At 35.7% G+C, this 15,702-nt stretch overlaps 1 protein-coding gene across 2 annotated transcripts in view; it reads left to right on the forward strand.

Moving 5' to 3' along the window:
* Positions 1–15,702, forward strand: part of Naa35 (N-alpha-acetyltransferase 35) — a 440,678-nt gene that overhangs the window by 293,118 nt on the left and 131,858 nt on the right. The window lies entirely within an intron of this gene.

A 15,702-nucleotide genomic window follows, 5' to 3' on the forward strand; every position in this document is an offset into this window, starting at 1 on the left:
GTATGAAGGTCAGCAATAACAAGACAAAGACATTGAAAATAGGCAGAATCATTAAAAATGTCAACTGTGTTGTGAATGGAGAACCTGTGGAACAAGTAAAACATTTCAGCTACTTAGGCACAATTTTTACTGAAGATGGTAAATTAAATATAGAAATAGACAACAGAATCAGCAAAGCTGGTATGGTGGGAAGTCAATTGAATAAATTCATATGGAATAAGAGAGAAATTAGTCGGAACACTAAATTAGCTGTGTACAAGACAGTGTTCAAACCAGTTTTAACTTATGGATCTGAGAGCTGGGTCAGGAGTAAAACACTTGACCAAAGACTAGAGACCACAGATATGCGAGTCCTGAGAAAGATTAAAAGGTGTGAACAGATGGCATCAATATCATATTAAAAACAAGGATATTAGGAAAGAACTTGACATTGTCAGCATCCAGGAATGCATTAGCAGAGCTAATCTCAGGTGGTATGGTCACTTAAACAGAATGGGCGAGGGAAAGATTAGCAAAACAAGCGTTCTCTGCCAGGTTGGCAGGAAAACGACCCAGAAGAAGACCAAGATATAGGTGGATTGATACGGTACAAAGTGCCTTAGACGATAGAAATATAAGATCTGATAATATTGGAGTCTTCACAAGTAACAGAGTGATTTGGAGGAAAATTGCAGATAAGAAGTTAGTAATGATGTAATTTTTTCATGTAGTACTGTCATATCCTGTACACCCCTTGAGGGTACACAGCAGGAATTTGATGATGATGATGATGATGATAATTTTTATCTTTTCTGAAAGATTGTCAGAAAGGAACGGAGCACATTCTAGCCATGCTTCCCTAATATACTCCTCATCACTGAGTAGTTTTCCACATTGGGCAATAACTTTTGAAACATCAAAACTAGCAGCAACTAAGTTGGAACTAGGCCTACCTGAAATAAATTTCATCTAAGTATCGGACTATTTTTTTGTCTTGGTCAGTTCACGAGAAATTAATTCTTTGTTCTTGATCACATTTGTTACTTAATTTCTTATGAACAGTTTCAAAATGTCATTTTACAGAAGAAGTCTTACAAATTATTTGGAACGTAAAATGCATAATTCTTTATTATCTTTCTTAATCATGCCACATTTTTCAATCCAGTATTCTTTAAATTGTCTAATATCCTTTTCATTTGAATGTCTTATGTTTCTTTGCTGGTGGTTGTGACATTCTGCTCAATCTGTAAAGAGCAGGAAGCAAATAAATATATATATATAAGAAAGCAATTAAATAATTGCTTTATTCATACAGCTTTTAACTTTAATAAAAATTGGATTATGGGGTGTAAAAATGTGAACAGAGACATATAGACACTGACAAAAATTGTAATTTGGACTCGATCTCATCATAATCACTCTCTCCTTATACCAACCAGGTTTAAGCAAACCAAAAATTAGTACAATTATTAGCCGACTTACACACATGCAAATGAAAGAGAAGGGTACACATGCATTCTAATCACATGCAGATTACACTTCATAATCCTGAATATTGCTAATACATTTCACATAGCTTTAAAAATAACTTACTGTATTTACTGGAATATAACTGGCAGACACTAAAAACTAGATGTGTGGGAGTCTGTTCACCCAGCTCAAATGCAAAGCAACAATAAAAATCAACGGAAAGTGTTAAAATTCGTAAATGTGTTAAAGCTAAGAAATATATAGTGAATATTGTTATGGCACTTTCAGATATTGAATTTGGTTGAAGAGAATTAGCATTTGAATTCAAAAATCGTGTGCTGGCTTTTATCTTTGACTCACGCGATCTTTTGTTAATACCGCACCAATCATATGCACGTCTTCATAGCTGCTATATCTTTACTGGCCTAGTACCATAGCTGTCTGTTCATTAGTCATTCGTGAAGGATTGTTCATTAAGTATCTCAAGTCTTGTAAATTCGTCATCTTCTTTCCCGTTATTTAATGGGAAAGAAGATGATGCTATTTGGGTAGGATGCACACAAGAAACTGCTGTCTAGGCAGGAAATAGCAATTGCAATCGTGGTGCGAGATATATGCGTGGATTTAAGAAAAAAACTGAAAACTTTAGTTTCCGAAAATCCCCACATATATCTCGCACCACAATTTTTAGCTTTAATTTTGGGGGGAAAAAAGTGTTAATTATATTCAAGTAAATACGGTATGTTTATGGCAATGTAAAGGAAATTTGCTTTTATATCTAATAAGTTAAACATATTAATTGACAATAAATACTTCCAATCCATATTTTAATGACTTAGAATTTAATAAAATCCACATATATATATACACTTTAGAAAATGGATACATTCTGTATAAAACATGAAAAGATATATCATGGATTTGGAATTTATTAAATAATTTTTAATAAAAATTTTTTATTAAAAATTAAAGTCATTTTTATTAAAAATGACTCCTTTACCATCATCAAATGATGGTAAAGGAGTCATGCCACATCTAGATGCCTGACGAATGATGCAACAACTGAACTGGATGAAACTTTTACATCAGTATATCGTGGAAATAGATGGCTTGGAAATAGGATATTTGTTTCTTATTTTCTTATTACTAAAACAGTTGGTAGGGTTTGCTTATTTATTGCATTTTTATTTGGTATCTCTGTACTTAATAAAATTGTATTATATTAAGTTAAAATATACAAGTCAATGAAGATGTTTGAAATGTATTTTTTTAAGATGAGCCCTGGGTTGCGTGCCGGAAAAAAGTCGTTGCTGTGCCACGTTTGGCAGGCATGCCAAGGGTTGTCCACCCGTGCTCTAGACTAACCATACATAAAGAATATAATAAATATTTTTTCAATGGTTTCGATAACAAGCCAAATGATATAAATGTGTAACAGATTAGAAAAAACTAATGATGAAGCAGGCATTTTAGCATTGTTAGGATAAAAACAGAATCATGTTTGTTAATTTTTATACATTACATACATGCATCAAGAGGGTTAAGCAAAAACTCTAATATAATAGGGAACCACAGAGATATTATTATTACCGGGGCCCCAAAATCCTGTTGATGGCATTAGTTATACGCAAAATTAGAAGAAGAAAAAAAAAAAAACATTTTCGCAAATGTCTACTGACTGTGCGGTGCCCGCTGCTGAGAAGCAGCTGCCACAGTATAAGCAATAAAGCAATCGCCTTGCCATGCATTTTATTGTTTTATTTTTAAGAATTTGAATTATATTATGATAGAGAAATGTAATGGTTTTGTTATGTATATTTTATTTATTTTAGTTGTAAGTATTATTATTATTATTACATCACACCTCCAGGGAGTCCAAAGACTCATCAAGGGAGGGCATCAACTCTACAACTCTTTGTTTCACTACTCCACCAACCTTCATCATCTAACACCAATGCCATCTACTACCACCACTAATGCTTTCACAGACAAACGCAAACATCCATGCCATGGCGGGATTTGAACCTGCAGCCTTTTGGCTGGAGAGTGGATATGCTAACCACTTGGCCAACCAGGCAGACAATATAGTTGTTAAAAACTAATTATTAAGTAATAAATATTTATAGAAATATAAGTAATAAATAAATTACTAAGTTAACATAAATAAAAGAATCGTCGACAAATGAAATTGTGTCTCACGTGAAACCCCCAAAAAAGTGCCACCTGGGGATGACTCCCCCCCTCCAGCTGTGCCACTGTTGAAAGGGGAGAAATATGCAATGAGTGAAGATGTGAAAAAGTTGTTGCAAGAAGAAAATATATAGAGTAAGAAAGTAAAAATTGTGAGTCTGCTGCCTCAATGTGATAGGACATAGTTGAGAAGAAAGCCCATGATCTAATGAGTCTATGAGAAAATTGTGCAGTTTATTGATGTATGGAGTGAATTTGGATGAAAGGACCTATGTATGCCTGACAGACTACATTAAAATGGTTTTGAAGTTACATGTTTGGAGAAAATGTTGTTTAGTGAGAATTTGCAAGTGCAAAACCAGGGAAATTAGAGATATTAGGAAGGATGCAAGCAACTGTGTGTCTGGCCACCCCCGTGATAAATGTGTGTGTGTACAGAAGTGATTATACAAAGGATAATGATTGTCAATTTATTGTTGCAATATGTAAGGTTATGCACTTCAGGTTGAAAAGGCTGCATATGGTGTATTATATTGATGTTATTGCAGGATTGTAGGAAATTGATGAGGTTAAGGACTTTGAGATAATCGTGGACAGAGAGTTGAAGTTCAGATGGCATATTGCTAAAGTTGGTAAAATATCTCAAAGGATTAATTGGATGTTGAAAAACATGCTAACAAGTCAAGATAAAGATAAACTATGATTCGGCTGCATCTTGACTACTGTGCACAGATTTAGTCACTTGGATTTCTTAGAGACCAGGATGTGGTAGAGAAGATGCAGAGATGAGTAACTAAGCTGGTGACAGGTCTGTGGAATGCTCCGTATGAGAACAGGTTGAAGGTTTATGGGTTACGAAGTTTAGTTGATAGGCAGAAAAGAGGAGACATAAAGGGGATTTATAAAATTAATATAAAGGAAATTTTTCAATATATGACAAATAGTCAGAGAACTAGGGGCTCCATAGAAGTTGTGTAAGAGTGTGGTTAGTTGGGTGTGCAGACCAGATTTTTTGCATGAAGAGTGGTGGAGTGGAATGAATTAGTTGTGAGTTCCCTGACAGTGAATGAGTTTAAGGAGAGGTGTGATAGGTTTCCGTGTCTATATAATAGTTTGGGCTTCCCACAGTGAGTCTCCCGACTCCATGGAGATACCATATAATAATAATAATTATGAAATGTCATATCTGAATTTCCTCTGAAATTCAGGTACAACATTTCACTTGATTTTCATCTGAAATTCAGCATTATAATGCATAACACAGCATTTGCACTAGGATTATGGTTCTCTTACTGAATTGTTAATTTTAGTTGACGATATTGGGAACAGCGTGTAGACCTTGCGTTTCATATATCCCACTAAAAAATAATCACATATCATATCAGTCAGTCTTGTTGGATAATTATTTTTCCATTTCTGGATAAGACATATTTGGGAAATAACTGACCTGCAGTGTTCATTAATACTCTGTGGTGTAAGATGTCCCACCATCCTGATGAAATAATGTTATCATTAACTTAAGGAAACTGTTGTGAACATGATTTACCTTCATCTTCCTGTATTCATGTCTTTTATTATATATCACTTGTGATTCATTATTTTGGTGTTCAGTTTTTCTCTATAAAGGACGTGCATTAAGTTTTCCTTATTATCTTGTATTGAACGTTATCTTTATAAATCTTAATGGATAATTACCATGTAAACACATAGTTGGCAGTGATTAACATTATGTATACCATTCTTACAGCAAGTATTTGTGATGAGAACTGTATCCATGCTTGGAAATGCTTTGGTGATGTTTTAAAGGTGCAGATGTATGTGATTGACTGGCATATTAATCTGGAACTAGTCGGATACAAATCCGGGAATTGCAGACTCTTTGTCATATTTATCTTTGGTTAGGCATTCTCGGAGTTGTGGGAATAGTTCAATGTTCTAGTTCTTTAGTTTGCCTGTCAGGTTTGAAGCATGGTTAGAATGTAATTTCATTCTTTGGTTTTATATGTGAATTCTAATTAAATCAATACAATGTACCATTATTTATCTAAACAGAAACTTTGTATATTTGGACTGTCATTACCTTCAGATGACCAAGAATCAAGAAAAAGCAATGTCTTTGCTAACATTTGGCTATGTAATTGAATATGCTTCGTGCAAAAGCTGGTATGCTCTGACATAGATGAGTATTTCATTATAGAACAGAACAAAGATCTAGACATGCAACTGATCTGAATATGTAATTAATCCAAAATTTATTATTCTTTTAGTTCCAAATGATTTTAGCTTCTCTTACATAGTAATGATCATAATTTGCCAATTTTAATTATGTATTTCATTTATAATTTTTATGTTATGTTTTGTGATATTTCTATATATTGTGAGGCATGTTCTGAAAAAGTAATATCTCTGTTGCATTAGTTCCTCATATCCTGAAGAGATATACACTGCTTAGGAAGAAATCAACAGACACCTCCATGGACAAGGTGCATTATGCAATGTAATGAGTTGTGCTTGTAGTCAGTATAAATTAGAGGAATATGATGCACCCAAGTCAGTATAACTGTGTCCATGTGAAATGGCTACGAGAAAGGAACTGGTGTCGTTTGAAAGAGACATTGTGATAGGATGCCATGTTGCAGGCATCCTATCACAATATCTGTTCAGCAAATTGTTGACAAAGTGGCTATCATAGGTCAACAATTGGTGAAACTATACCGAGATGAAAGTGCAGGTAGTCAGCTGCAAGTGCTACCCACACTGGACAACCCACCACACTCACTAAACATGCCCATAAGGTGCTACGAAGGATAATATGTAAAAACTGCCATTCTTCAGATGACGTGTTGAATGTGGAGTTCCAGGCATTGACTGGAACAGAAATCTGGACAAAAACATTCAGAACCAAGGCTCACAACATGGGTTTCTATGATAGGACTGCAATATGCAAGTTCCACATTATCCGAACCAACATTCAATGTCATCTTTAGTAGTACAAAGAGCATATAGAGTGGAATGTGGTAGCTTGGAAAGCTATATTATGGAGCAAAGAATAACGCTACATCCTCTACTGAGCAGATGGATGGGTGTGGTGGATGCCTGGTGAACATCTCTTACCAGAGTGCCTAACCCAACTATGAAATTAGGAGATGGCAGTGCAATCGCATGGTCCTGTTTTGGCTTCAGATCTCTATTGTGGTGCCACGAACATTGAACTCTGAGAGGTATCTGAACATTCTGGACAATGCAATGCTTCCTACTTTGTGGTATTTCTACAGAACTGACCATTGTCTCTTTCAGCAAGAAATTGCACTGTGTCATAAGGCTGCTGCTATAACGACGTGGTTTGTGGATATGAACCTCACCACACTTGACTGGCCTCCACAGAGCCCTGATGTCACCCCTGTTTGAACATCTGTGGGATGAACTGGAGCATCAGGTGAGGTCAGTGGATAGCTGCATCACAACAGTCCATGACCTCATTACATGCCTACAGTAAGAATGGTCCAAAATTCCCATTCATCGCTATTGTACACTTGCAGATAGTATGCCTTGTAGGATTGGTGTTATTATTGCAGCGAAAAGAGGTCATCCTACATCTTATTAAGGTGGACCCCATGGCTGTTTGTTCCTCACATTATGGTGTCTGTTGACTGCTTTCCAAGCAGTGTATCAGTGAGAAAAAAAAAATGGTTTGAAATCTTTATTTCATACACTGTTCCTTGACATTATCTTTCTCCCTTTTTTTAATGTTTTCTTCACTAAATTATTTTCTACAAATATGTTTGTAGAAAATAGTTCTACAAACATATTTGTAAAACTATTTTCTCATGTCTGCTTCAATTCAAACATTATTTTTAAAATGGATACCCTTGAAATTTGTCTTCAGTTTAGAAAAGTACCAGCCACTTTGTCCACTTTAACAGCCATTGAAGTAATTAGGTATAAAGTTATGGAACGTCATCCAAACATCCTGCCCTTACCTTCATCACACTTCTGGATATTTTCTAAATGTAAGACATTCTTGAAGTATCCATTTTGAAAATAATGAACAAGTCAAAGCAGAGGCGAGAAAATGATTCCAAAAACAACTTAAAGAGATGATTATTATTACTGCACACTATACTTCTGTGGAGTCTGAAAATTCATAAGAGGAAACCTAAACTTCCACAGAGTATCCATCATACCTCTCCTTTAACTCAATGACTGATAAAACACTTGCAACAGACTCTGGCAGTCCATTCCACTTATTCACCACTCTCTCTAAAAAAACAAATCTAGTCCTTTCTTCACACCTTTGTTCATTACTTGCTTTCTCAATTTCCAGAAAACCCTTGTTCTGCTCTCCCCCCCCCCCAGCTAAGTGCTGATATATTTACTCTGCATTAATCTTGTAAAACTCTTTTAGTAACTTAAATGTTTCTATCATATTCCCTCCTTTCTGCTTACCAACCATCTTGCAATTCAAAAACCCTCAGTCTTTTGTCAAGGAACATTTCACAGATCACTCACTATCTTGATTGCATGCCTCTGGATCATTTCCGCCACTTCCTCATCCTCGAGAAATTTCTAATCAAGAAATTGACTAGACCTGAGGACAGTAATCTAGCTGTGGCCCTAATAAGACCTTACAAAGAGAAACGATAACTTCATCTTTGCTTATTATTGTGTTCTTCAATAACTAAGTAATCTTATGAGGATTATTAGTTATGAGGCTGCTTTTGTAATATGCTTTCTGAACTTTAACTCCCCATCCACCAACACTCACATTGTTAGCATCAGTTTCTTGGAGTACAGTTGCATTAGTGTGATATACACCGTTTGTAATCTTTTCATCCCAAAATACATAACTTTTCACTTTTCCACATTGAAATAGTGCCAGTTGTCTTTTGTCTATGCTGTCAACTTAATTAAATCATCTTGCAAGCTGTTTATATCACAATGATTAACTATTAGATAATGGATCAGCAAACAACTGAATATTTCTCTTCTTTTGTATTCCTTCATTTGCTTCATTGTATTATGCACACATTGAGCAGTAGGGTACAAGTGCATAACTAAGCAGCACAATGCTAGTCATCTGCTTTCTCCTGGATTCTGCTTCTCTGTATACCACCATTTGGTATATATCCATATCTTGGTACTTCATATCCATATCTTGTCAAATGCTTTTGCAATATTCATCATTATCATCATATAGCCATTCCCTTTATCCTATGCAGTTGTCATTTATTATTAAAAAAAAAATTGCAAATTACTAAGGCATGACCTACCCTACACAAAACTGTGAGTCTCCCATAGAGTATCATATTCCATACATTTCTGAATTCTGTCCTTGACCAACTTTTCCAGTACTTTTACTACCACTCCTGAGATACTGATTGGTTTATAATTTGCTACCACACTCTTCTGGCCTCCTTTATGCAACAGAACTATTTTGTCTTCCTGACACTCCGTTAGGAATTTATCAGAACTAAGACATAAGTTAAGCAGGCCAGTAAAAGAGAGAGCCAATTCCTTTGCATGTTCTCGTAATATGCAAGATCCCATCCCATCTAATTCCACAGCTATATTTGCATTGAGATTCTGCAATATCCTAAGTACTTCCAATTCACCAACATCTGTTTTCACATCAGTTCCTGTCACAGCAGTATCCTCACTTGGATGATCCTTTGCATAATGATCACTCAGTAATTCAACTATTTTGAATGCTTCTGTCACATCACTACAGATCAGCATTTATTAAAGGTATCCTTCCATAGTCATGACTCCACCACATTGTGAAAGAAGTCTTTGGGATTTCATGTGGAATTTTATTTGACATGTGAAAAAAGTCTTTGGGATTTCACATTGTGGCAAATAAAAGTAAGAATGATTATGAAGGATATCTCTCAAAGACTAGTGACCACAGATATGAGGATTCTGAGAAAAATTAGGGGAGTGAACTGATGGCGTCATTTGCAGAATCATATTAAAAATGAAGATATTAGAAAAGAACTTGACATTATCAGCATTCAAGAATGTGTAAGCAGAGCTAATCTAAGGTGATTAGCTCTGCTTACCACAGAGGAAGACCAGGGTCTAGGTGGATCGATTGAGTCAGAAGTGTCTTAGAAGCACAAAATGTTGGATATGATAATATTGGATGCTGACAAATAATAGACTAATTTGGAAGAAATTTGTGTGTAGGAGATTAATAATAATGTAAATGTAATCATGTAGTGCTGTCATAGTAGCTTCATATACCCCTTGAGGGTAACTATTAGGAAATTGATGATGATCGTGAAGTAACTTATATAGGGCAATGTTGCAGTTAGCTCTTGATTTGACTTATCTAAAACTCAAATTTTGGCATACATATGCAGATAGTGCTCATTGTTGGGCTATAGTATTGAAACCCTCAGCACTTTACTCAGCCACTTAAACACAATTCAAATATATAGAGTTTTTGAAATATATGTGTGTGTGTATTTCATATGCATAGATTGTAGGTCTGTTATGTATGTAAGGACTTGGAGAAGATAAGGAGGTTAGATAATCTGGAGGACATCATGTTGGAGGTTTAATGGAGTATTGACAACACTAGGAAAGGATTAAAAACTAATTTTAATGCCTCCAATATTTTGTCTCAGGCACTAAGATATCTTCAGGGAGTACAAATAACACTTGTAACACTCACACAAAGACAACACAGTACTTAATGAAATGCATGGGTGATACTAAAGTCCTATCTTGGTGGTGGTGCACCCTCTATGGGCATTTGTAGGCATGTAAAAATTGCCAAGTGGGGTGAGAGGGGGAACCCATAGCATTTCTCTCCTTCTGTTTGTAAATTTTGCTCTTCCAAGCGAAATAACCAAAATTGATGGCAAAGGAAAAGAGATCTAAGATACTCTTGCTAATTTTTACATGGAAAATTTTGAAAAACGAGCCATAGATTCAGTCCCCTCTCAAACCTTCCATCTGGCTAAGATATGTAGATGATGTGTTCTCTATTTGGCCTCATGGTGCAGACACATTTGACTCTTTTCTCAGTCACCTCAATAGTCTGCATCCAAGAATCCAGTTTATAATGGAAAAGGAAAATAACAATAGTTTACTCTTCCTTGACACCTTAGTTACACGCTTTCTGAATGGTAACTTCTCCTTCACTGTTCCAAGCGAAATAACCAAAATTGATGGCAAAGGAAAAGAGATCTAAGATACTCTTGCTAATTTTTACATGGAAAATTTTGAAAAACGAGCCATAGATTCAGTCCCCTCTCAAACCTTCCATCTGGCTAAGATATGTAGATGATGTGTTCTCTATTTGGCCTCATGGTGCAGACACATTTGACTCTTTTCTCAGTCACCTCAATAGTCTGCATCCAAGAATCCAGTTTATAATGGAAAAGGAAAATAACAATAGTTTACTCTTCCTAGACACCTTAGTTACACGCTTTCTGAATGGTAACTTCTCCTTCACTGTATATAGAAAACCCGCTCACACAGGCAGATAAATACCAAACTTTCCTGTAATCTTTGTTCCGGTGGAACCTTTCTTTCAACTGAATTCAACCAAATACACAACACCTTCCTTTCCGATGGCTACAGTGATTACAGAATTTAAAAAATAATCAGTTCCTCTCCTATTCCTTAGCCATTGCTTCAGAAGGATTTCAGAAATGCCATCACTATCCCCTACTTCTGTGGCACAAAAAATAGCAGGTCTTTAAAAAGTACAACCTCTACACAGCTTTTAAGCCCCACTGGAAACTTACTATCTTTATCTGTTCTACCAAAGATCAGATCCCTCCTCTCTGGCTTGAAGTCTGTAAAGTACTCTGTTTCTGCAAGCCAGCTTACTTCAGACAGATAAATGGATCAGCCACTATCCGTTTAGATGAACAAAAATCGTACATCTGCAATCATGATTGTGTTCATTCTGGCCTTGAAGACCATGTATTAGATACAACTCACAGGCTCTTCTGGAAGAACACCACCACAGTAAATTTAAAAAGGAAAGACTGTGTTGGGATCTGTGGCGGCACTCAGAAATCAACTTAATTTAAACAAATATGGATGCATAAAACTTCCCAAAATTTAGGCATCAGAGTGTCAGTTTACATCGTCAGCCATCTACAAATGCCTGGATAGAGTACACCACCTAGATAGGACTTTAGAGTCACCCACGTGTTTCATTAAGTGTTGTGTTGTCTTTGTGTGTGTGTGTTACAAATGTTATTTGTATTCCCTGAAGATGTCTAAGTGACTGAGACAAAATATTGGAATTAGTTTTTTAAAATTAGTTTTTAATCTTTTCTTAGTGCTGCCAGTACTCCATTAAACCTCCAACATGAAATCTCAAACCTCTGTTCTAAAAACCAAACTATTTTCAAGCCCAGTGTGAAACCACCACCGTTCTAAAAATAAGGTTAGTGTTATAGCGGACTATGAAACTCATTGAAACTCTTGAACTCATTAACAGACAAAAGTACATACAATTGCCACTGGTAACCCATTCCATTCATTCACAACTCTCCAAGCAATAAATCTAGTCTTCACACTCCTATTAACCATGTGTTTATTCAACTTTCAGGGATGACCTCTTGTTTTGCACCCTCTAGTGCTGAAACATTACTAACCTTGCATCAATCCTATAAAATCCTTTAAGTAACTTAAATGTTTCTATAATATCCTCTCTTTTCTGACTATCAACCAATTTCTGCAATCCACACACCATCTTGGTTACTCGCCTCTGAATCTTCTCCACCACTTTCTCATCCCCAAGAAACCCATGAGACCAGACCTGAGCACTGTAATCCACACGTGGATGTATCAAGGCCTTATAACGAGGAATAACAGTTTCCTTATCTTTACTTGTTAGTGTGTTTTTCCGTAGCTAAGTAATCTTATGAGCTACCTGAGCAGCATGTCCTCTAAACTTCAACTCTCTGTCCACTCCATCCTTAAATCCCTAGCTTCATCTGTTTCCTGGAGTACAGTACCATCAGTGTGGTACTGTACTCCAGGAAATGCCAAAAAACTTCTTCCTCTTGTTCCTAATACTTCTAGCATTAGTATTTGGAAATTCCAGCATCAATTTAGGCCCCCCAACTACCTTTTACATCCTAAAAGAACTTCCCTGTTCAATATTTTTTTTTTTTTTGCTTGAGAGAGAGAGACTAGATTCCACACTTGTTGGCCATTCTCACATTCACTCACTTCATGGGTGTTTTCACACGCACTCACCTGTGTTCATCCTAGTTGCTTCAGTTTTCTTGAATTTGTCCTTCAGCATGCTCAGTGAATGAAGCTCTCTCAAGACACTTAACACCAAAATCATTTAGGTGTAGTCCATCAACATTATACAAATTCTTCTTTCCACCAAACTCAGACCATAGGTCTACAAAGCCTACATCATTCCTTTTGCATAACCTCTATATCAGTTCATCTTTATCATAGCATGTGAAGTGTCCATTGAAATTAAATTCAGATACCATTGAAATAACATACATACAAAGCATAAAAGGGTTGAATATATTCCATCCATCCACATATGAGGGTGGTCTGAAAAGTTCTCGGTCTCAACCATAGATGGCAACACTATCAGCAAGATTTTTTTTTTTCCTAAGTTGGTACATCTGTCATAAGCATCCATGTGAAATTGCAAGTCATTCTATCAAGTAGTTTGTTTTATACAGCTGTCTGAAGCAAAAGTGTTGTCTGTATCCCTTGAAATGGATAAAATTGAGTATCGTGCGGTTATAAAATTCTTTGAAAAAGAAGGTTTAATGCCAAAAGAAATTCATTTGAAGTTCATAAAAGTTTATAGGCACTCTTCCTTTGTTTTCGACAATTAAGAAATGGGCTGCTGAGTTTAAACGTGGCCGTACCAGCCTTGAAGATGATCCACATGAAGGACGTCCAAAAAGCGTAACAACACCAGAAATCATTGATCAAGTGCACAATATGGTATTGGATGACCGGTAAGTCAAAGTGCGTGAAATTGCTGGCTGAGACTATAGGCATTTTAAAAGATCGTGTAGGATATATTTTGCATGAAGAATGAAAAAGCTTGGAGCAAGATGGGTGACACGCTTGCTCACAGCAGATCAAAAATGCACTCGCATGAAAATCTCTGAACAGTGCTTCGAGCATTTTAAGAAGAATAAAACTGATTTCGTGCATTGATTTATTACTATGGATAAGACTAGGTTTCACCATTACACACCAGAATCCAAACACCAGTCAAAACAGTGGACAGAAGCCAGTTGTTCAGTGCCAAAGAAGACAAAGTCGGTTCCATCAGCAGGAAAAGTCATTGCATCGGTGTTTTGGGATGCTAAAAGCATTTTGTTTATTAATTATCTTGAAAAGGGTAAAACAATAACCGGGGAATATTATTCCGATCTTTTAACCAGACTAGATGAAAAAATTCATGACAAAGGACCCGGTTTGCAGAAGAAAAAAACATCTTTCATCAGGGCAATGCACCTGCCCACAAAGGTGTTTTGGCAATGGGAAAATTATGGGATCTTCACTATGAATTGTTGGAACATCCACCCTATTCCCCAGATTTGGCTCCCTCTGACTTCTATCTCTTCCCAAAACTAAAACTCTTCCTCATTGGTCAGCGTTTTTCTTTGAATCAAGAGGTGATTACAGTTGTAGAGGGGTATTTTGCAGATCTTACTGAGAACCATTACAGGGACAGGATAATGGCACTGGAGCATCACTGGAATAAATGTATTAGTCTTAAGGGAGATTATGCTGAAAAATAAAAATAATTTTGAAATTATAAATTCGTCTTTTCATTGTTAGGCTGAGAACTTTTCACACCACCTCATAGATGGATGGATGGTTAATAGTGCATGTTTTCTGCCAAGTTGACTGCTTTGTAGGAGTAAAAAACTTTGTTATTTTTGTATGGGACAGGTAACAGGGAACTAACTCATCTTCAATTGAGAAAAAAAAAAAAAAAAACTATATAAAATTGCTTTTGTCATGATGATATAATTAATCCATGTCTTTTCTGATTAAAGGAACTTGCCCATCCAGCTATGGTATGGAGCCTGTTATAACCAGTTAAAACATCAGCAGAAATGATGGTTTTAGTATACTTCCAAGATTTGGTTGACTCATATTCAGTACATTCAACAGAATGCATTAACATATCTCCAGATGATCAGTGACAGAATTGCAGATATCAGTCATCTGTATTTCTTGACTGGCCCGTTGTTTCACTAAAAATTTTTAAATTGCAGTTATATTATCATTTGCTACATTTGATCTTCTAAAACACTACTGAGTGCATTTTTTTTACCTAGATCGAGGCTGTTTTTCCTCTCCCAGAGGGTGCGGAGGAAAGGTTAGCAAAAATCTTCACATTCTTGATTGTTAACAAATTGAGTTCCTTTCTGTTATATACATTTTTAATATTCTGCCATTGATGCCATCTGTTCACTTCTCTAATTTTTCTCAGAACTATCATATTTGAAGTCTCTAATCTTTGTTTATTTCCAGCCTGGCTTTCAGATCTCAGATCAATAACTTAAAATTTGTTTTGGCACAGTCTTGAATAATGCTGGTTTAGTGTTTTGGCTAACTTCTTTCTCTCTGTCAATCTATATAAATGTATTCATCTGGCTTCTACCACATTAAAGTTTTGCTTATTCTATTACTTATTTCCACATTCTATTTCTCAATCACACTTTTTATTTCTCAACAGATATCAGGCTAGTCAATATTAACGGTGTTAATTAGATTAGTCTTATTGTATCTAATCATAGTACAAATGTATTTCAGGTCATTTTTATTCAGAATTGTTGTCATTCTGCAGATCTATTATAATGATTGCTTAACACAATTTAATCACATTAATGATACAAACTCTGTTCTTGCTCACTTTCATGCATTCTACCTTATGTTACACCAGAATCGAGAAATACTTGTGAATTACAGAAGTAGTAGCAAATAACTTTTGAAATTTTATTGACTGATTCATATTAAATAGATTGAAATTCTTCAGCAGAACTTCTTTGAAGATAAAAGATTACATATTTTCCCTGAAATATTGATTACTTC

The sequence above is a fragment of the Typopeltis vanoorti genome, chromosome 16 (assembly GCF_054136105.1).
Source record: "Typopeltis vanoorti isolate ZY-2024b chromosome 16, IOZ_Tvanoo_1.0, whole genome shotgun sequence".
NCBI lineage: Eukaryota > Metazoa > Arthropoda > Arachnida > Uropygi > Thelyphonidae > Typopeltis > Typopeltis vanoorti.